The 23,458-nt window shown below is 41.6% G+C and overlaps 1 pseudogene; it reads left to right on the forward strand.

The window, feature by feature from the left end:
* Positions 1-2,377: 2,377 nt before the first annotated feature.
* Positions 2,378-23,022, forward strand: LOC118209912 (annotated as a pseudogene).
* Positions 23,023-23,458: the final 436 nt, after the last annotated feature.

Here is a 23,458-nt window from a genome sequence, read left to right on the forward strand (position 1 = left end):
GCATAAATTGTCTGTCATGTCTTTTGTACCACCTCTTCTGCCACCACCTATCCCTCACTCAGATCCCCCAAAACCTTTGAAATCCCCCCAAAATGTTGCTCACAAGGGAAAGGAAAGGAAATCCCCCCTCAAACGAAAAATTAATTGTAAGAATCAGAATCAGAATCAGAATCAGAATCGTATTTTATTGCCAAGTACATTTGCACATACGAGGAATTTGTTTTGGTCAACACACCGAGGCAGCCATCTGCGGCGCCAACTTATTAGATGAGAAATGAGAGAACAGGAGGAAGGAGGAGGAAAAAAAACAGTCCTTTCAATGAAACGAGAGGGCACTCGTTTCATTGAAACGAAGAAAAACCTCAGCACATAGCAACATCATAAAAACATTACAAACATTACAACAAAACTCGAAGACTTGCACATGTGGTAGGGGGTAGGGTGTCGGGGAGGGGAAGTGTCGCAGCACAGACACTGGGGGGAGCGCGCAGCCGCTCAGGCGCATCGCATCAACCCTCAGCAGACTGCACTGTAACGGGGGAGGGAGGGGGGGTGGGACCCAAGAAGGCGTTGAGTAGGAGGTGGTGTGTGTGTTATGTATCTTCGTGTGCGTGTGTGTGCAAGTCCATGGACTTCATCTCCACCACAGTCTCAACATTGTCTCTGCCGTCTGATAATGATGACGAGGACACGGCCGTTGCCGCGGAGACGACCTCGAAGAGTCCTGATCCAGAGACAAAGTTCCATAGGAGCAGGGAGGTGGGGGTAGGGCCGAGCATCTGTCTGCATAACAATCCAGGAGAGTGGAGAGATATCAGCCTTCCAAGGCCGATGTGGGGGAGCCAATGAGGATAAGGATTGTTTTGGGTTCAGGCAGACTTCTGCATTTTTCGTCTACCTTTAGTCCTGTGGTTCTCTCAGCGTTGTTCCAATCATCCGAATTAGTGGCCCATTTCAGTGAGCCGAACCGACAACTTCTCCAAGTTGGTATCCGTCATGCGAATTTGCGATCCAATCGCATCCAGTTTGCGATTGAGCTCACAGATCGCTTGAGTCTGAGTGTTGACAGCCCTGCCCGTTCCCTCAATGGCGGGCAGCTTCCCAATTAGTGCTGCCAACGCCTTTGGCATTTTGCGATAAATCAGGATGCTGCCAGCTCCAAACAGCAGAAAGCCTGTTATCATAATTCCAATCAAGTAGACGTCTTCAACATCCTCAACGGAAAGGATCGACAGGCACACGACCCTCCACTCGTTCCAGGAGTCCATCGTGTATCCGGCTGCAACGTTCCGTCAGGGCAAGAGGGCTCTCCCTGACCCGTTCTTCTCGTCGAGAAAATACTATCAATTGCGTTGAGAGACCAGTTGATCAGATCCATGCTTTTAGGTTTCGGAGAGAAATGCAGAGAGAGGCTCCGGATAGTTCAGACAGACGCAGCACAAGACAAGAGAGCAGCAAGCAGGGGCAGATAAGGGTAGGGAGGGAGCAGAGGAAAAAGCGTCCGCCTTCGTTGAGAGCAGGAAGAGAAGCCCTGGTATGTTACTATAAATATGTGAAACTGTGCTTATAAGTCAGTTTCTGTGTTTCAGGCAATGTTGAGGAGCACACGCCAAAACTCTGAGGGGTAAATCAGCTCTAACAGAGCCTATATGAACGCGTGTGGCAGGAGCAGGTGTGACAGACTCGCTACATGGCTAATTGAGCTGGGTGCATGGTTAACAAGGGACCTGAGTTAAGTGTGCGGAATGCTAATCACAGGATTGGGTGCTTACCGCTCTGCCAGGTGGGGAGCGGGCAGTGCTGCCAGGAAGGTAGGATAGGATAGAAGAGGGAGAAAAGGTGCCCTTATGGAGAGATGCCCTGAGGGATTGGACAGGGCCTCAGTGTGCGAGGATTTACATTTCAGTTTTTGGATAGCCAGCTATGGTTTTGCTGTTTTCTGAAATTCTGGTTTGCATGGGTGAGTGTGCTTGTTAGTGTGTGTGTTAACTGTGGCATGTCGGCAGACGACAGGCTCACTTGCCGATGGTCCAGCGGTGGATGGTGGAAAAACCGGAGACTGGCAAGACAGCAAGACAGACAGTGAGCGCCAGTCTAGGCAAAACACCGGACTGGACACACTATGGGAACTTGGTCTCCTGCTTGTGTAGCGACCACCTAAATCCCGGGATGGAGTGGGATTGTGCAGGACAGCTGTCTGGGGTCTGACTGTGCAATTTCAAGGGTGAACCTTGTTATGCATTGTTGGGAGTTTCGGGGTGCTTAAAGCAGGGAAAGACGCCGCGAGTGAGGGGGAAGGCCTTCGCTGCGTCCCGATGGATCCAGGCCCAGTCGCTTGGCCACCAGGAGAGAATGGTGTAGTTAACCTGGCGGGATCATGGCGGGATCAGGTGGAGGTGTCGCCCTGTCTGGAGACCGCAAAAAGACTGCATTTGCCACCCCCTTCGATTTATTGCAGTTTGAGTCCGTACCCTTTGGGCTGTGTATCACACCAGCCACCTTGCAGACGTGCCTGTGGGATCTGATGAATGAGTCCTGATTTCCGGATGCACCTGAAACCTCTGGAGGTTAGTGCCTGTACTGCTGTGTGTTGAGTGCACATAGCAGCTGCATTGGACATCTGCGTGTCAGTGGGCCTCTGAGGAGTTGAAGGCAGCCCTGCTGACACTGTGCTGGCGTATGCAGAGTTCTCTCTTCCTTTACGTCCATATAAAGATGCCAGTATGGATAGCCAAATGGTGGTGTTGGCACAGGCCTAGGAGGGGTGAGCAGGAGCCTGCACCCAGAGGACCAGAATGACCGGAACTAAAGAACCTTCCAGCTGCTCGCACTGAAGTGGGCAATGCCTGAGAAGTTCAGAATTGCTCAAGATCAAGGATGGGGAGTGAAGGTCACAGCCTATATGGATCCCAGCCCCCTGGTGCAGGAGGCTACAGCCCAGAGCCACAGAGCGGCTGTAGGTGACTCGGTTAGCATGCTATGAATTTGAGGTGCAGTATCAGCCAGGAGCCTGTGCCCATAGACTTCCATTCATCTTCAGCAAGTTCTGTGAATTTACATTTGCATTTAAAGCATTTAGCAGATGCTCTTATCCAGAGTGGTGTGTACTACTTCTACTTTATGGATACAATACAGCTGGATATTTAGTGACTCAATTAGGTGACTAACTTAATGTTAATCAACCTACAACCTTAGAGTTGCAAGCCTAGTTTCCTAAGTATTATGCTATACTGCGGCTCCAAATAACTTGATCTAGTTTTATTAGCATTTTTTCTCAGTTTCTTTTCAACATTCATTCTCTAATAAACAAGCACAGTGAGCTTTGAAGCAACATGTAATCTACTAGTTCCAACGGCAGCAGGACTTAAAACAGGAGTAAAACTGGTGACCACTCCAAGATGTAGTATTTTGATGCCGTCAAACTAGAATATCCATCTGTCTGCTAGCTATTAATCTGTGGACTTCACAGGCTCTGGGCAGTACAAGTGTACTCTGTGTACACTTGTACACTCGGGAACTCACCGCAGTGACCTATCGAGTGATGAGCACAATTTGTCCGAAGTGAAGCCAGTGTTTGTGGAATGGCCCATCGGTCCCATGTATCTCCACCCACAAGTAAATGGTTAAATCCTGATTTGAACACAACAGACCCAATTTGTTCTGCTATACGTCTTTATTTCTTTACTTCTCCACCTGTGTGGTGCACATGCCTGTCTGGTCTACCTTCTGATGGGCAACTGCACATTCATTACTAAAGAGGACTTGTGATATAAACTATTATTCCTATAAAATTGCAAATGATATTAGATTGACAAATAAATGAATCACTGTTTTCTGTTATTTTAGTCTAAAGGGGAAAGAAACAAAATCAAAATGGAATTTGGCTTTAATGTGAATTTCACTGAATTTCACTGAACAACCAATATTCACAGTAACAAAAGAATGTATTGTATAACCTCCTCAGTGTGAGATATGATTTAAACCAATCACATTAAACATTTATATATTATTGGCTATTCCTCAGTGAAATGAACCACACCACATCTTCATTTGCACCACAGTGTCGTAAAATAAGATAAACCTTCTCCACTCTGATTCATTGCTAAAGATGTGACTCATTATGAGAATGCTATACTGTAGGTGCATCTTTGAGATTAGGATTTCTTCCACTCCTGAGTTGAGGTGTGAGACTATTGTTTAGAGCTTTTGACTGAATATTTGAATATTAACTGAATGCATACTGCTTCTTAAGGGGAAATCTGAGGATTATGGAAAACCCACTTCTTGACGATCAGAATCACAAATATATATATATTTCCCCCATTGAACAGCTTTGTATAATTTGAAGAACTGGTGAGTTTTCCTAACCAAAAGGGAGGAGATCAGGGAGATACTTCAGCCTTAACATAACTTAAAATGTGATGCAAGTGTTCATTTTCTTCACATATCAGTTTGTCAGAAATTATCAAAATTAACTTGCCAAACTGTCATTTTGAAGACAGTTGTTCTCACCCGACTGTCAAGATAAAACTATTGCTCAAAATTTCACTCTTTAGCTGCATTTTGGAAGGGGGGGGGGGGGGGGGGGGGGGGGGGGGGGGGGGGGGGGGTTGGGGGTCTACACATATTTCCAAGTCAAGGGCAACTACTGATAAATGGAGCAGATTCCTATAAACTGGCAACACAGTGGGGTGGGTCATCCTTCACCTAAATTGTCCACTGGAACCAGTTTCTGAGGGTCATTATTGCAGAAATGAACGCAGATGGACAGCGTTCTCAGTCTAAGTCCAGGGTGGGCCTGGCCATGTAACATCAACGCTATATTAACTTGGTTTGAGTTTTGAAGCCTCTTATATTAGTGTTTCAGGGAAATAACAAAAATGCAGTATTGAAATGAGATACTTGGGCATAAACACAAAGTTATTAAAATATGTCAAGAACAGAGATTTGGCTACATTCAAACACTAAGATATTACTTGAAACAGACTCTGTTATTGTGAATATGATGTAATGGGGTCCTGTGCATGTATGAAATTACTGGGATAACAAGCTAACACTCAGCAGAACACAGCCAATCACTATTTTTGTTGTTATGAGAACAAACAGCCAATGGGCATCTATATATTGGTTTGAAGCACCCAGTTAAGTTACTTATAATGAACCCAGGTTAAACAGTATCTTAATAAAATGCATTTATTCAACAGGGCCTGAAACTATGAAGTAAAATCAAAAGTTTACACATTGCTCTCACTGTGTAAATGCTTTACAAAGTCAGACAAATTCCCTTGTGGATATTAGTTCAATGGCTTCAGTCACTAACAGCAGGGAACTCTCTAGAAATGTTAAATCCACATCAGCATTCAGTTACTCGCCCAATCAAAAACCAATTAATTAACAAATCAGTTCAAACAAAAACCAAACAAATTAAAATCAATGAACGAATGCAGATAACAACATTCTAGTCATTCCTCTAGGGAGGAAGGGATTCCCGTTTGAGTATTAACAACCTTGCTCGTGTTAAAGAGAAAAACAGAAAGGAAATACAATTAACTGCCGGTGGGAGATAGCGGTATGGGGTGGGGGGTGGGGGTCTGCGGTGGCTTGAGTTTTGAGGAACTGGTACAAGATTGATGATTGGGGGTGGGGAGATGGGCTTCTGAAGAGTTTTCAAACTTCATCAGAGAGTGACCAAACTCATAAACTCTCTGTGTGGGATGTGTAAGAGACGGATAATTCTCTGAAAAACCTGCCGATAACAGAGCGAGCAGGGTGAGCTGCCACTGGCGTCTGACGAGCCTGTCTGTGAATTGAACTAGGTTTTGAAAGATGCTACTCAGTATGACAATGAAGCTGCATCATTTGGAGTGGGGTTTTTTAACTGGGTGTGGCGTCAAGTCTTAATGCGTGAACAGGTACCTCAATTATGCAAATGAGGACTTTTACCCATGGAAATAGCTTGTAAGTACTGGCTGAATGCAGAGGTCATTTTATTGTGATGTGGTGCTAGATTAGCACTTTCCCTGAAAGCAATGTTGCACATCGGATTGAATCCAATTTCAAGTGTGCTGAAAATGGCGAAATACATTTGGTAAAAATAACAGTTTCTTTTTGCTAACAGACTTAATCTTCACAACTGCTCAGGGTATACTTAGCAGGGTATCTCAAATAGACTTGGGACAGTTGCATTTAGGGCTTAGTGGATGCAGACTATGGGATATGATTTCACAATAGAGGTGAGACTGTCTAACTCTATTGGTTACGCAAGCCACTGGTGCAATTAGGTGTGTCCAACTCCAATTTCGCTGATTTCATAACCAGAAACAGTAGCGCTCCTGCAGTGCAGTTGCAAAGGAATAAATGACCAATGGGTGTGGTGGAGGTTTGGTTTCATTGTGGCCAATCTGATTGGGTGCCTTCTTTCCATTCAGTACAGCTGTGCCAATGCCGTAAGGGAACTGGCAGTTTAGTTTAAGTCTGATATACTTGCCCGGGAGATACAGTACAGTCATCACGTCCTTTTATGGCACCTCAAAAAAGCCTCCTTGGACCAATGATGATGTCAAGATAGGCTCTGAACTGGGAGGCTTTGTTCATCTTAGTAGATATAAACCTACAGTATTGATTTTCCCTCTTTTATTATAATTAGGAGTAGTAAAACATCTTTATAGACTTCACTTTACCAGAATACTTTGGAGACACAAGTTATATTCTCTGTTTAAATCGGGATTCTCAGCAGCCAAAAGGTCCATTGTGGTCAACCCTGGTGGAAAACCATGAATAAATCTGACATAGCATATGCAATTATGCCTTATAAACATATATATTGTGTAAAAAGACCAGTATTCAACCAAAATAAATCATATTGAATTTATAAGAAACCTAAATATTATTAAAACTACACAAAGGAGTATGCCTCAGCTCTATTGCTGAAGAATACAATTTTGGAAAAATAGTGCTTGAAATTCATTTACTTCAGTCCATGTTACAGATTGTACTCAGTGCAGCTATCCAGCTAACTGAGTAATCCTGCTCTGTGATACAGGGTTTTACTCAGTGCAGTTATCCAGCTAACTGAGTAATCCTGCTCTGTGATACAGGGTTTTACTCAGTGCAGTTATCCAGCTAACTCAGTAATCCTGCTTCGTGATGCAGGGTTTTACTCAGTGCAGTTATCCAGCTAACTCAGTAATCCTGCTCTGTGATACAGGGTTTTACTCAGTGCAGTTATCCAGCTAACTCAGTAATCCTGCTCTGTGATACAGGGTTTTACTCAGTGCAGTTATCCAGCTAACTCAGTAATCCTGCTCTGTGATACAGGGTTTTACTCAGTGCAGTTATCCGGCTAACTCAGTAATCCTGCTCTGTGATACAGGGTTTTACTCAGTGCAGTTATCCGGCTAACTCAGTAATCCTGCTCTGTGATACAGGGTTTTACTCAGTGCAGTTATCCGGGTAACTCAGTAATCCTGCTTGGTGATACAGGCCCCTGGTGTATCCAATACTTTAATCCTGGTGAGGCTGCTGTTGGTTTCATTTTACATTTACATGGCGACTCACATTTTGTTGTCTGAGCAGCAACTGGTTTCCTTACAACTCAATCAAGTAGTTGGACAAATCAGGCAGGATTCTAATCTTTCAAACCAGCCCTTGGTGGTGCTCGTGCATTCTGGGGTTGTCCTCTTATCAGCCAGCATGCCATTTTAATGGTCCAACAGCAGCTAAGTATGGTCTTGTAAAATATCACTTCTGAACCAATTATGGTGGATAGCTTATTCATTTTTTCACCGTGGCCAAATTACTGAAGATTCTGACTAAAGTGAAATGTCAAGGTGAAAGGGAGTCTTTCCTTGGAAACCCTTGTAGAATTTGTTCTTAGATAACTACGCAGTGTGTTTTGCAGTGGTGGGACATTTTGGGGATGAACTGTGTGCAATAATTTAGCCGCTAGCTGATGCAAATTTTGTTAAATAAACGCTCAAGAAAGTAGATCATAAGGCACTTCAGCTTGTTTCGTTTTATTATTTTTTTAATGTACCTTATGTGTGTACCATTAATTTACCTTCACACATTTACATGCACCCTTCAAACACTGCTATAAACCATACCTTGGTTCTACGGCGTTATCTAACAGTAATGTAGAACAGAAGAAAATTACCTTTTAATTGCCTGTTAAAACAATTAAAAAGCATTGTCTTCTACTCCTCATTTTGAGCCGCACATGTAGGGTACACTTTGTCCATCTCAGTCAGAAACTAGATCAGTCAATACTTCTGGTACTGAGGGCTTTGCAGCTTTTAAGAGGGCACCTGCCCTCCTGAACCTTTACAAAACATTGCTAAACGTGTACTACTATTGTAATGCCATAAAATGACTCGTGTTCTCAAAAAGTGTACAGGGACATTCGACCAAAGAACAAAATCCATACCACTTACAATTATACCCTCGGCTGGGGAGCCAGTCTGGATATTAATTTCTCTGGTTAGGAGCTGTAGACTGTTCACTTTAATTTTACACTCCGAGCAGATATCGATTCAGCTGGCCCACAGTAGCTGGCCACCTGGGTTTAACTTTTGGGGTGGGGAGTGGGATGTGAAAAATAAGCCTGTGAGTGCACCCACAATGCCTGCTACGTGAATACTTTCATTCTGGCAGGAATAATAAGTGTGCGGCATATCCGTAACAAGTGGATTTGCAAACAAGTTGGGTTAAGAGGAATAAATGACCTTTTTGTGGGTGTGGTGGTTTGGTTTCATCGTGAGAAATCAGATTGGCCCCTTCGTCTCCCACTAATGCCACTACATCAGTATTCCAAGCATAATACATGAGCAAAATGGCAGGTTTTTTTTTTCTTAGATGGATATAATCCCATTTCTTTTCAATTTTTGTGACAATTTGTAATTCTAAAACTACTAGACTGTATTACTTTGAGTTTACCAGACAATACAATAAACACATTCTCCACCATTATGTTTTAGTGGTACTCCAGGCAGCCACTGGGCCCAGCACATCACTTGTAAACCTGAAGTACCATATGCAGTGTCACCTTGTCAATTCAAAACTCTTTTTTTTATGTCCCTTTAAGGTCACTATAGATCTGGCAGTTTTGTTATGTCTGGTATCCTCCTGAGACCTGGCAGAGAAAGAGTATTTAAAAAGTTTTTTGACGTAATGCAAGAGTCTAGGACAAATACACATTGCAGTGAAAAGATTTTCAAAAATATAATTTTTATTTTTATTGTAGTGCAGACCAGAGACTCAAGTCCCCTACGGGGGCACAACAATGAGTTTCCTGGTCTTGGCAGGATGTTCTAGTCACACCTCAAAAAAGCTTCCTAGGGCTAATGATTATTCCAAGATAGGCTACAAACTCGGAGGCTTTGTTCCTCTTAGCTAGATATGAAGTTAATGTATTGGTTTATTCTTTTTTAGTATAGTTTTGTAGCAGTAAAACTTTTTTTATGGACTGCACTTTTTGAGTTTACCAAACTGTTTTAGAGAAGCAATACAGATTCCTTGCATTGCACCACAGCCAAGGTGATCTGCTGAACACCTGAATAAATTGACTGACTGAACAACTAAACAAATCTCAGGTAGCTTACACAATTACAACTTATCAATATAAAGTGCATATAAGACCAGCATTAAACCAAGATAAATCAATTTCCATGTATAAGAAAGGTAAATATTAATAAAACTAGACAAAAGATTATGCCTCAGCTCTATTGCTAAAGAATACAATTTGGAAACACAAAGTGCTTGGGATTGATATTAACAATTAAATTGTAGTGGAAATAAAAGATGCACTCAAGATGCACTTGAGCAAGGCTTTATTCAAAGAATTAAAAATGTCATATGTCAACATTGCATAATTAAAAACAGCTCAAGGTTTATTAGAAAGTCCCACTTAGCACAATTACACAGTCAACATTCTCAAATGTATGCAACAGAAAAAGGAACACACACAGATAAATAATTATCCGGATGCTTATCAACAGATAGGTCAGAGTAGAGGAAATGCATTAGGACATGCATGCGTTCTGGTCTTCAGAAAATGGCACTTATCTGGGAGGGTGGGTTTTCCAGAGGAAAACCTGCAGTGGTCAAAAACACCTTGCCTCTACTCTAACACACACACGTCTCATCCTACTTTCAATTCACTTCCATTCATGTCATGAAACAGCCTGGAAACCGTAGCCTGCCTCTGGCATATAATATGAACCACACTGGCACACAACTTGATTGTGACAGTACGGGTGCTGGGACCCAGGCGCAGAGTGGGGGAAAAAAAACACAAAACTCAAAAAGGGAAAATTAACAAAGATTTTACTCACACAAAAAAAAGCAAACACAAACAGGGAACAGGCAAGGCCACAAAGGGCAAAACAACAAACTCAAAACATTCCTAAGAACAAAACACAGAACAGAACACAGGCAGGCAGGCAGGGTACAGGCAGGTGGAACACACAGGCAAACACATAAAAGAAACACCAGAAAATACATACGGGTCAGGAACAAGCACGTCGGAACAAAACACAAACGGGTAAAAAACGCAGGCAGGTACAGTGGGTCTCAACAAACGCTAGTCGGGAACAAACACAACTCGGGAACAAACACAAACAGGTAAAAAAAACGCAGGCAAGTATAAATGGTCTGAACATTAATAGGCAACAAACACAAGGCAGAACAAACGCAAGGAACCAGCACCCGAGTCAAGGGAACAGAGAACTTAAATAGACAAGGGTAACAAGACACAGGTGAACTCAAAAAACAATCAAACCAGAAGGAGGGGATAAGACAGGTGGGAACAATGATGGGATAACGAGACAATGAAACAATCATACAATTAACAGGGGGGGAGCAGGGCACAAAACAGAAGTGCCGCCATCTGGCGGCCCAACAGGGGAAACACAGACAGGAAAACAGGACCATGACATTGATAATATGGTATTTATCATTTTCAATGTTAAGGAAGCCAACCTTTTGACTAGCCAAATCAATCACCCCATCTGAATTCAATTGACATGTGTTTCATGCAGTTTCTTAAAACATTATTTTCTTCTCTGTGCACTATTAGGCAAGCTATAGTGTAGTCATTTTAGGTATTGTAGTTTAAGACTGGGCAATCCTAATAATCTCCAAACAGTTCTCAAAGGAAACAAAAGATAGGGAGTCTCTGAAACTAAGTACGTTTGAGGAGCATTGTTGAAAAACAGTCTTGGTTTAATCGGTTTAAACTAAGGTCTACTCTGCAAAGCAACAATAGCCAATTAAAAATTTGAATTTAAATAATGCTAAACATTTTGCTGAGTGATTTACTGTGAGGATATTTTTCATTTCATAAATCAGATGTCCATTCATTTAATGACTTTGACTGAACTGAAATTGGAATGAACTCAAATCCTGTTTTGCATCGTAAGATTCACAGTCGATTTGAGAATAAATTAATTTTAGCAAATGCTAAACCCACCAAACTTCAGTGACCCATTACCTTTATTTTTAAGGCAAATTTAAAAGGACAAACACACTGGCTTCGCTGGTCCAGAGAAGCTTAACAGGCCATGATAACACAGCACATAAGCACAGATGTGGAATAGCATAACAGTGATAAGATGTCAAGCCAAAAATAAAAACAGCAGTGAGATAAGCACACCTCAAATCTAATACCAGCATATACACTGTGTCATAGAAGGACCAGAAGATTGACTGCAGTACAGAAGCAATATGAGTCCTCACAAAAGCCATTTAAGGTTACCTCACACCAGCACAAAATAGTTTACAATATGGGCTAGGAATTCAACTACTGTACCATCATGTTTTAACATGCCCGTAATTTTAATCATCCAGCTAGCAGTTTACCGACTGAATAATTAATGTTTAGGAAAATACAGAATCAATTTTCTACTAAAGCAATATGAACCTTACACAATAATATGCCTTCTTGCATATCCACCCAATAATTATTGATGGGGGATAGTGTCCAGCTGTTTCAGACACAGACACTGGCCAGGAATGCGTTCTCTTCTAGAAGGGTTTTTTCGTTGTTGGGGTTTTTTCCCCCTTTTTTGTAGTTTCGATGTTGGCGATTTTGCAAATCAAAGATGAAGAAGACAGTAACAACAACAAAGGACATTAGGCTTATCTGTTCTTCCTCAATAAAAATGAAAGTGGTTAAATCAGTATTCCACCCAAACTGGTTTTCGATTACGGGACGAGCCGGTCCTGTGCCGACGGGACGTCCCGAAGCACGGCTGACTGCGTTCCGCGGCGGACAGGGTCCCATGCAATCTTTCACGCGTTGCCAGATGAATAAATAAAAGAAATAGGGATTAAAAAAAGGAAGCTCGGGATCAGGTGAACGGCGGGATGCAATTACTTCCCGCCACCTCCGAAACGGAATGCCGCGAGAGCGTAAATGGTGCGCCCTCAATCCTGGAAGATTGGGGCGCGAGCAGCAGGGCTATCTGCCGCGTAGCTACAAAACAAATAAACTGAGGAAAGGCATATGAAGATGAATGTTCTTCAGAGAACAGACTGATAAAATGTTATGGGGAACACAGCCTATGGAAGGAGTCACAGTGGTGTCTCCCCATACTAAAACCTGGCAGGCTTTACCCCTCTGTCTGGATACTCCATCTGTCTGCTTTATGGCTGTACAGTTTTTACTGGCTTTCAATTTTTGTGTTTCTGTAGGTTATATCAATGCACTACTTTCAATCCAAGAATTATAGAGTGTCTGTATAACATTTGCAACAGATGGGTCTTTGCATTGAAATGCATATATAGTTTTTTTTTTTTACATCAGACTGTATGACCTAGTCAGTTCTTAGCAGGTTTTATTTGCTTGGTATCTGAAATGCACCTGAGAATTGGTACAAATGAACATAAAGGGCAGCTCAGAAAGTCAAGAACATTTCCACTTTTTATTGTTAAAAAACTGAAAGGACTTTAGAAGAACTGCTCAAAAGTACAATGAATAAATATTATCAAGTCTTTAAAAACATAAACGTGACGGGTGCTGGAGGAAAGGTCCGCAAGTTGCAAATCTTGAAATCGCGCTAGGAGGCAAAAAAGGTTTTTTAAATTTTTTTTTACTGTTTTCCTTTTTTTCATATTACGAAAGTTAAAGTGTTGAAGAAGTCACTCAATAGAATAAACAACATTTTTAGGGTCACTAAATACTTATAATTTGTCAGCAAAGTCGGCTTGTTTTAGTGATTCTTACAGCCGGGTTTTGGAGGCGTGATGGGGGTGCAGTTTAATTAGCATGTTTGATTTCGTTGGCTATTGTCACTTTGTTTCAGTCAAGCCACCGCCCATAAATAAAGCCGTGTGGTAGTAGCCTATGTTTGTTTACTGTGTGAGGTTGCTGAAATGGCGGACGCTCAATCAGTAGGTGAGAGAATAAGCTTTCTAACGAGGCATAACATGTCTAATTTTGCTTTTGGAATAGCGTTTTATAGGTTAGCATAACCGAACATTTTCTTACCATGGCATTCGGTCTATATGGTAGCATTAAAAGACGTTGCACCTAACGAAACGTTGTCAACGATTTTTTCCTTGGAAAATACCATTATTATTGAGGACTTCTGGGCATAGCTAAGCCATATGTTTGCTGATAGACCTATCTGACATCGTTTTCTGGAGCAAAACAGAAGCGGATATAACTCATTGATTTACTGTCTCTGTCTCCATCTACTGAACATAGGTAAGATTTCATCATTGCTATGTAAGTATTACTGCTCAAAATATTTCGGTTATTACGTTATTTTAGAAATCGAGTGTCTTTAAATAGGTTAGTGGTATTATGTAACGTGGATATTCCACACTGTAATGTAAGCGTTAGTTAGTAGTGTAATGGTTTTTGTGACGCATACAACAGTGATGAGGAGAGTGTTGAAACATTGCCAAAACGTGGTGGACGGCTGAAAAATGTTTTTATATCGTCCCATTCCCATACAAGAAAACATAGGAGTGTACAGAGTATAGAAATAGGCTACATACAAGAGTTAATTATTACACATTTAGGTACTGTGCAGCATTGTGTGACTATATGTTTGCATTATGTTTAAATTAGCCTATATCTATGTTTCATCTTAAACCTTAATAAGGGGCTCATATGCTTTACAATGGACAAAAAGCATTATATTCCTTTTTGGAGAGATTTTGGATTTGTTTCTGGACCCTTTTTCTGGAGCTATTTTAGACCAGTGTTAATAATTTAGACATTGTGGGTAGATTTGGAGATGCTGGGTACACTGCTTAGTTTTTGCTTCATAGGTCTTTAGTAGTTCTACATATCCACCCTTAGATTTTATGAACTTGTGGTCAAGAAGTTTTTGATCCACGACATACTTTAACCCGCAATCTCCCAGTATTTCATTGCGAACTAAAAAAGGAGCAAATTCATTTTAGATTTTTTGCCTTGACCATTGCATTTGTGGCACTTTATTTCTTACAAAATTATGAATATAAAGTAATCTAATTATTACTAGTATTATAAATGGTACAAATGTATTGCTTCATTTAAGACATTTTTCTAGTCTCTGTGGTGTTCACATCTGGAGTTATAAAGCTTTAAATAGGGTAACCCCTAAATGGGCAAGGATTTACAGGTACTCTAGTGGGGGAGTGGTTGGGGTGGAGTTAACTAGCTGTTGTTCCCACCCATTATCTCCCTGTGAGAAGTGTGAAAAGTTCAAGATCTTTCAAGGGGATTTTCTCTGCTACTTGATTTTAGGAGTACCAACATTCAAATAAGCATATCTTCTTAAACTATTTTCAGATTTCAATGTATGATACATCATTTGAAAGCTTATAATCTGTACTTTGGTAATCTGTAAAAAACTGAAAAATGACCTTGCCCTACTTGCGGACCAAAACACCAGCACCTGTCACAAATGCTTTTCTCTGAATCTGTCGACACAGAGATACTTGATGTTCTGCAAGTAACTGAAAAAAATAAACTTTTGTGTAAAAAATAAATTAAGTTGAAATTGCAGAATGATTTTCTGTTTGTTAAATCACTTTTACAAATGAATCTCCCAGCTCTGGAGGTGGTTTTGCACTGGTAGGAGAAGATTTCACTGATTTTAAACTCTTCTAACCTTCCTTTGGGTTGAACAGAACATGAGAGGCTGAAAAGCTCTAACATTTACCAATTATATAATCCTTTTTTTATTATATAATACCAGAGAACAATACACAATATGTGTGTATGTGTGTGTGTATGTGTTAATGAGGGGGGGGGGGGGGGGGCTTATTTGAAGGATGCACACATGTGTGCAGCATGTCTCTACTGAATTCCAAATAAATGTGTACTTCACCTTGATAGAATTCTATGGCTTTTTTTCCTTTTCAAGCAATCATTCATTTCAAGAAACTGAAGTAATCTCGCACAGACATTTTTGTTTAGTGTTGAGGTCCAATGGCCTCTTGTCCTTCTGCAGAAATGTTAATGTAATTATTTTGTGGCGCAGAGATGAATTGGATAAAGGGAACGGTCTGGGGTTAAATTACATTTGTCTCTATGCTCTATGCTATTTTAGGCCTCCAAAGCTAATTGTACTGATTGCATCTTGGGAGTGTAGTGAGAGCTGGCAGGGAGGCCTGCGAGCTCGCTGCAGGCGTGAACTTCCCATCAGCGCCCTGCTGCACTTCTGCGCCGCGACAGCGCGCTCCTGCGCCAGAGGCCCGCTCACGTTTTCCCAAAACCCCTCTCTTCCCTCTCTCGCCCCGGCCCCTCCCAAAGTGAAGCGCCGCACCCTTTACCTTCCTCCCACTCTGCCCCTGCATCTTTTTATTTAACCTTAATTTAACCAGGAAAACCCCCATTGAGATCAAAATCTCTTTTGCAAGGGGAGCTGACAAAAAACAAAGTTACAAAGCTATATGAGACAGCAGACAATTAAGTTACAGACATCAGACTGGTGCTGGTGTAATTTTGGGCTGATTTCACCCATTTCGTGCATTTGCATCAGACTGCTGTCTCTCTGAATACCATGGACTTCACTTCCTGGAGCTTTCATCTCCAACAACAGCCACCATAGTGAAATAAGGCAAACCAATGAAGGACAATTACAGAAAAAGGTGTGGCTTGAAAATGATGGTTCTGGGGCTGGAGGTGGGAGCTTGTTTTAACTGTTTGCATGTCTCCAGCTTCACACTCCTCACTGTTTTAATGCAATTAATAAAAAATACAGAAAGACATAAGTTTAAAAATATTTCAGTGAATAGAGGAATATTATCATGCTTAATTCATGCAATATTTTAGTAATAGCGCTATTAAATAATGCAGTTCTTTCTGTTTTTTCTAACAATATTTACAGTACAGAGAGTACACAGTATAAGTGAAAACCATTTTATGTAATACTGAAGAGGGAAAGACAAACATTGGTAAGTCATATATGAGTAAATGCTATTTGAAGGCCAACAGTGGAATTAATCGTTAAAATGTAATTGAGTTACATCCATCCAGCCATTATCTAACCTGCTTATTCCTGGTAATGGTCAGATGGGGGGGCTGGAGCCTATCCCAGAATGCTTTGAGCTAGAGGCAGGAATAGGACAGGGCGCACTCCATGCACTCACACCTATGGGCAATTTAGACTCCCTGATTAGCTTAACCGGCATGTCCTTGGACTGTGGGAGGAAAATAGAGTACCAGAATAAACCCACACGGACAACACACAAACTCTACAGAAAGGTCCAGGCCAGGATTCAAACTGGTGACCTCTTTGCTGTGTTATCCACTGTGGCACCTAGTCTAAACACATCTTCATTCAGCCATAGCTAGATATTGCAAAGAAAATGGTAGGGCACTGGGAACATAAATGCCTGACCTATGTATATTATTCGTATTAAACTGGAGTTTTACAGGAGTTTGTTTAGCTTTAAGGAGCTCTATCTCATAAGCAGGGATTTACACATGCCATGCTGTGGATGGGGGAGGGGGGGGGGGGTGAATATCTCCTCTGAGACCGTCCCACAGTGGGGTTTACGAGCTTGTTTCATCAGCATCAACCTCTCAGCGCTCAGTGTCGCATGTGTGTTGTGCCACTCCCATTAAGCTTGTCGTGTTCTATCTACTTCTGCTCAACATGCCACCAGGATCAGCCACAGAGCACACAGAGGGAAATGTGCCTCTGTCAACCTCGCGTGCATGTGCCCAGATCCTCAGTGTGCACCCAGACTCAACCTCAGAGCATATGCCCCCAGAGTAAACCACAGAGTACAACACCAGGGTCAACCTCAGAGTATATGCCCCCAGAGTAAACCACAGAGTACAACACCAGGGTCAACCTCAGAGCATATGCCCCCAGAGTAAACCACAGAGTACAACACCAGGGTCAACCTCAGAGTATATGCCCCCAGAGTAAACCACAGAGTACAAGACCAGGGTCAACCTCAGAGCATATGCCCCCAGAGTAAACCACAGAGTACAAGACCAGGGTCAACCTCAGAGCAAATGCCCCCAGAGTAAACCACAGAGTACAAGACCAGACTCAACCTCAGAGCAAATGCCCCCAGAGTAAACCACAGAGTACAAGACCAGACTCAACCTCAGAGCAAATGCCCCCAGAGTAAACCACAGAGTACAAGACCAGGGTCAACCTCAGAGCAAATGGTAAATGGTAAATGGACTGCATTTATATAGCGCTTTTATCGAAAGCGCTTTACAATTGATGCCTCTCATTCGCCAGAGCAGTTAGGGGTTAGGGGTTAGGTGTCTTGCTCAAGGACACTTCGACATGCCCAGGACGGGGTTTGAACCGGCAACCCTCCGACTGCCAGACAATCGGTCTTAACTCCTGAGCTATGTCGCCCCCAGAGTAAACCACAGAGTACAACACCAGACTCAACCTCAGAGCAAATGCCCCCAGAGTAAACCACAGAGTACAACACCAGGGTCAACCTCAGAGTATGTAGCCTCAGAGTACATGGTGTACCTCGTGTCTCGCTGATGGCCTTAGACCAGGGCATCCTAATGTCACCACTGTCGAGGGAGCATCACAAGACTGTCAGTGGCTCCCGTCACTCTCAGTTAGATCAGGAAACATATCCTTTTTCATGTAACCCCCCTGCCTAGATCTCCCACAGCTCCTGCAGTATGTGCTGAAAAGATTTTGCAATGATACAAATTACTGCAGCTTAGAATTAATGAAGGCAAAAAATCTCACTGGGCCCCCTGCAGCAGCAGATATTTGTTTTGCATTTTTCTCTGCTTAATGTTTGAGTCATTCATTAAAGATTAAAATATACACTTTTCTTTGAGTTTGGTCACTACAAAAAGTAGCATTCTATGGCCAAATGGGCCCACAATGCAGTCCTTCAGAAAAGCAGGACATTAATATTGAAACTTGTATAGCACTAACGTACTTCCTTTTACATCAGATCATGTCAGTTATACTGTTTCTGAAAAGAAAACTAAAATGAATAAATAATCTTGGGATATAGCACTAAGAAAAAGGCAAATTTGTGCACCAAAAAAGAGAGGGTTTTTTTGAGAGGGTAGTCATCTCATCTATTTGTATTGTTTTACAGTGCACAGAACCAAACACAAGAAACACAGTATGGCTACTACTGACTGTACATTATTATAATTATTATCCATCCATCCATCCATTATCTATACCTGCTTATCCTGAGCAATGGTCACGGGGGGTGCTGGAGTCTATCCCAGCGAGCATTGGACGAGAGGCAGGAATACACCCTGGACAGGACGCCAATTTATCGCAGGGCATTATTATCATAAAAATTATAAATAGTGGATAAAGGCAAACACGTCTCATTGCCCAGACAAAATACACAAATCTTATTTGTGTATTTTCAGAAACTGCAATGCCACCATGTTGATAATATGAAATGGGGTTTATAATATTATTATATTTATAATATAAAAGTCTACACTTTGAGCAGATAATATTTTCTTTCAACAATGCAACACACACAGATGAAAGCTTTTACTGAACACATTTAAGAAATGGTTCAATTTGTCAGTTTAAACACTTAAATAAAGTTGGTCAATCAGAAAGAACAAGACCACACACCTCAATTAATTAAATTGTAAATGGCATCATCCATTAATGAACCACCTAGAATAATAAAAACACCAGCAGCAGCACAAAAAAAAAAAAAAAAAAAATTCCACCATTTCTCCCGGTTTTAAAATCTTTGTGCAAGCCCCTTAGTGGCCAGGACACCGGCATCCTGAGATGGCTCAACGCAGTCATCCAGTGCTACTGCAACCAATTCTGAGTGGAAACAACATTGTTGCTATAATACAATATTGTGCAGTCAATAGTAGAGCCCGACTGATATATCGGTGTGGCCGATATGTCGGCCATTATTTGACTTTTTTGACGCCATCGGCATCGGCAGTTATGCAGCCGATGTGTCCCGATGTTTAAATAAATATAATAAACAAAAAACATTGATTATTTATCCTGCACTTGTCTGTTTGAACGTTGTAATTGCTATTTACTAGAATTGTCCAGTAGAGCGAGCTCTAATACAAGTGTGAACTGCAGCAGCTGACGCGCTACTTCTGTAATAAGACATTTATTACTTGTGCCTAATCCGATATTCTCCACAAGACTTGTCTGCACTGCTTCGATTGCTGCAATAAAGGTATGTGTATTTATTCATTTATGTGCACTTCCACACAGATTGCACGTTTTTCTCAACAATGAACATGTGAAAGTTTTTAATTAAATGCGTTTATACGACCACTATGTTTATCAATCCTCATTATCAAGCGAGCTAGCTAGCTAGCTAACATTTGGTTAACTTTAGCAAGCTAGATGTCTAGCAAGCCTTTATGAAGTGGTAGTGAGCACATAAGCAGCGTAGGATCTAAATTTCCAGAGGACGTCGCTGTATTCTCAAATAAATAACCAGCCGAAATAAAATGGTGATTGAATGCATCACAAATTTGTTTTTTATCTGAGATGATATTAGCTACCATATGATGCTGTGTCAATAGCAAAACGCGTTATTGCAAGCCAGTCTGTCATCTAGTCACGCGTCATCGTAGCAAGCTAACCAGACAGTAAAAAACCCGATAAAACGCTTCTAACGTAGATCATTTTAAGCCATGTTATCTAGCTTTGTCCTGATAACATGAGAGAAGGACTGCTGTTGGAGACGTGAATCAACCAACAGTTAGAGTGGGTAACCTGCATGAAAGCGCATTTTAGTTTTTTTCACCACCGAATTCTTATGGACAGGGAAGCCTCACATTACGTATTTCATCCAGTCAATTTAATTTCATCTGACGTTACACTTGGATGCACCGAAATTTCGGTCACCAAAAATATTCGGCCGAAAATAGCAAAAAAAACAACACATTCAGTATTCGACCGAAAGAGTGAAAAGGCAGACATTTTTGATCGAATGCGTGTTTAAAAAAACATTTTTTTTTATTGTAACAAAAATGTAAAATAAATGTGACGCTGTTTCGTTGCTCTCTTGTGGCTATTGATGACGCGTTCAAACATTGCCAGTGTTCTAGCGAATTCAGTATCCTCGAAGCGAACTGATTCCGTGCACGCGCGTCTCGCGATTCGACTTTCATTTCAAACAGCACCTTTTTGCGTGCATTTAGAACGGCTAATACTCGCAGCATGCAGCTAGTAGCCTATTTGTACAGTTATTAGGTATTTTACATTTCCCTCGTCAAAAATCGGCACTGACTTATCTTTTGAAATTATGTTCGGTAGAAATGAAATATACAGTATATTCCACCGTTAGGCTACAGGTGAACATTTGTGGTTGGAAATCATGTTTGTTGAATGATGTGTGCTTTCTCCGTTTATTTGGGTTTTTTAAAGCTATTGTATTCTTGTATTGTACAAAAGAAAAAAAATAAAGATCTTGAATTACCTCCTAAAAAGATTTTTACTGAATATTATACTAGTATATCAGCTTTCTGTAGAACACTCCCTGTCCTCTATGTTCATTACCCCAAACCAAATGCACATATGTGGCATATCTGGTCTCCAATGTATACTTTATAAAGCATTTTAGGCAGGTGTCAACTGGCTAATATGCACGGAGAAATGCATTATCCTGGCTGAAGGCAATGGATCCCGACCCACTCTATACTGACAAGGAGGATCATAGCCATCAAATTAACACAGGTGGCATATCTGGTCTCCACATGTATACTCTATAATGCATGGTATGCTGGTGTCAATAGAGAGTACAATAATATACATAGAGAGGCATTATCCTAGCTTGAAGGAAATTGTTCCCCATCCACTCTGGTTGAAGAAAATTGGTCTCCACGCATTCTTTTTTTTAATTGATGTTTTTCTTTTTTTGGTTTGTTAGTTACCAGTTTAAACATTACATTTAATGGTGGTTTTTTATTTATTTATTTATTTATTTATTTATTTATATGGTCGAATCCTCCTGATGTTGTACAGGAGGAATCTGCAGGACCGTGATGTTGCCTTGATGTGCTCCTTGAGGTCCAGTTGGTCATCCAGGACCACCCCCAAGCTCTTGGCAGAGTGAGAGGCAGTCACTGTGGTGCCATCAACCGTGATTGAGAATTGTGTCCGATGTTTGATTCCAGAGGTTGCTGGCTGCAGCAGAACCCAGGTACACTTTAAAGAACGAAAAATTCTACAGGACGGAGATGCTTAATCAAGTGTACCAAAAAGTTGAGGAGAAAGTAAAGAAAGTCATTGCAAAGGAAAACACAAGTGACAAAATTTCATTCACAACTGATTGCTGGTCAGGCTCCACTGAGTCCCTGATGAGCTTGACTGCTCACTTCATTGACAATAATTGGAAAAGACTCCAAGTGGTCCTAAATGTTAAGGCAATGTCAGGTTCCCACACTGGAGATTACATTGGCCAAACATTTGTGGAAATGCTGGAGCACTGGGGTATAGATAGAGAGCGTGTGCTACTGGTGCTGCGAGACAGTGGGGCCAACATGATTAGAGGCATGAGAGTCATGGACATCCCTGATCTGGGCTGCTGTGCTCACACTCTGCAACTGGTCATCAATGATGGCCTTGGAGCACAAAGAATTGTTGGGGACATTCTGGCAAAGCTGAAGCGGTGTACCACACACTTCAATCATTCAGTCCTCGCCAAGGCTTCATACTATTCAAGGGCAAGTTGGTCTTCCTTTACACACCATACTGCAAGCAGTGCCAACCCGGTGGAATTTGTCCCTCCATATGCTCCAAATAATGTTGGAGCGAAAGCGTGCGCTCACTGTTTATTCAAGTGAGCATGGGCATTTCATGTCCAAGTGCTGAAGAGTGGGACATTGTCTCAAAGCCGGTTGAGACTTTGAATCCATTTGAAGAAGTAACCTTGGAAATGAGCAAAGCAGAGGCCTCTGCTTCATCAGTCATTCCCAGTCTGGCAGTGCTGAAGCGGCTGCTTCAGCCAGAGGAACCAAACGCCAGGGGCATTCAGACCCTAAGGAGCGCCATGCTGCAGAGCCTGACACAGCAGTTTGCCAAAGTTGAAGAAACCAAAGAAGTGGTGTTGGCGTGCTACAAGGAGCGTCCCTTCTCATCAGCTGTGGTGCTGAGCAAAGCCAAAGAATGGCTCATGGAGGAGTCCAACATGGAAAGCCAAAGCACAGACAGTCCAGAGGTAGAGACCTCAACAGAGGGAGGAGAACCAAAAATAACAAGAGTAGAAGAGGTTCACAGTCGACTGGATGACCTTTATGCCAGTGTACTGTGTTCCGAAACTGAGCCAGCTACAGCCAGGGGCATCAGTGAGGAGATTGAGTCCTACCTCAGAGAGCATGTCATCGACAGGAGAAGTGGCAACCCCCTTGAATGGTGGAAAGAGAACAGTGCTCGCTACAAAGCACTGTCACAGATGGCCAGGCGATACCTCTGTGTACCACCCTCATCAGTTCCCAGCGAGAGGGTGTTCAGCACAGTGGGGAACATTTATGATGAGAAAAGGAGCTCCCTCCTAGGTCGAAATGCTGAGAAGCTCTGTTTCCTTTATTATAATCTGCCACTGCTTGAGTGGCAGTACTAGTAGAGAACAGCTAATGGTGCCTGAACTGCCAGACTACCAGAATAGCAGTTTTAAAAAAAGTTCAGTTCATGTGTGTGTTTTGTATTTACTTGTTTGCTTATTCATTGTATAATTAAAGTCAAATGTTCTTTTCATATTTCATATTTAATTTAATATCATCTTTTGCATTTTTTTATCTATCAAAAAGTTGTGTGTTTATTTTTATTTATTTGTTTGCAAGTTAAATGTTCTCAAATATAAAAACTTTAATAAAATATAAGTTTTTCAAATTGATTTGAAAATTTTTGACAAAATATTTGCACTTTTTGACAAAATATCGGTTAAAACATCCGTAATCGGTGGGTTAGGACTCTCCAAAATCGGGATCGGCATCGGACCCAAAATCCAGCATCGGTCGGGCTCTAGTCAATAGTAATGTTACGCAGTAATCTGCAAG

Source organism: Anguilla anguilla, chromosome 12, assembly GCF_013347855.1.
Source record: "Anguilla anguilla isolate fAngAng1 chromosome 12, fAngAng1.pri, whole genome shotgun sequence".
Taxonomy (NCBI): domain Eukaryota; kingdom Metazoa; phylum Chordata; class Actinopteri; order Anguilliformes; family Anguillidae; genus Anguilla; species Anguilla anguilla.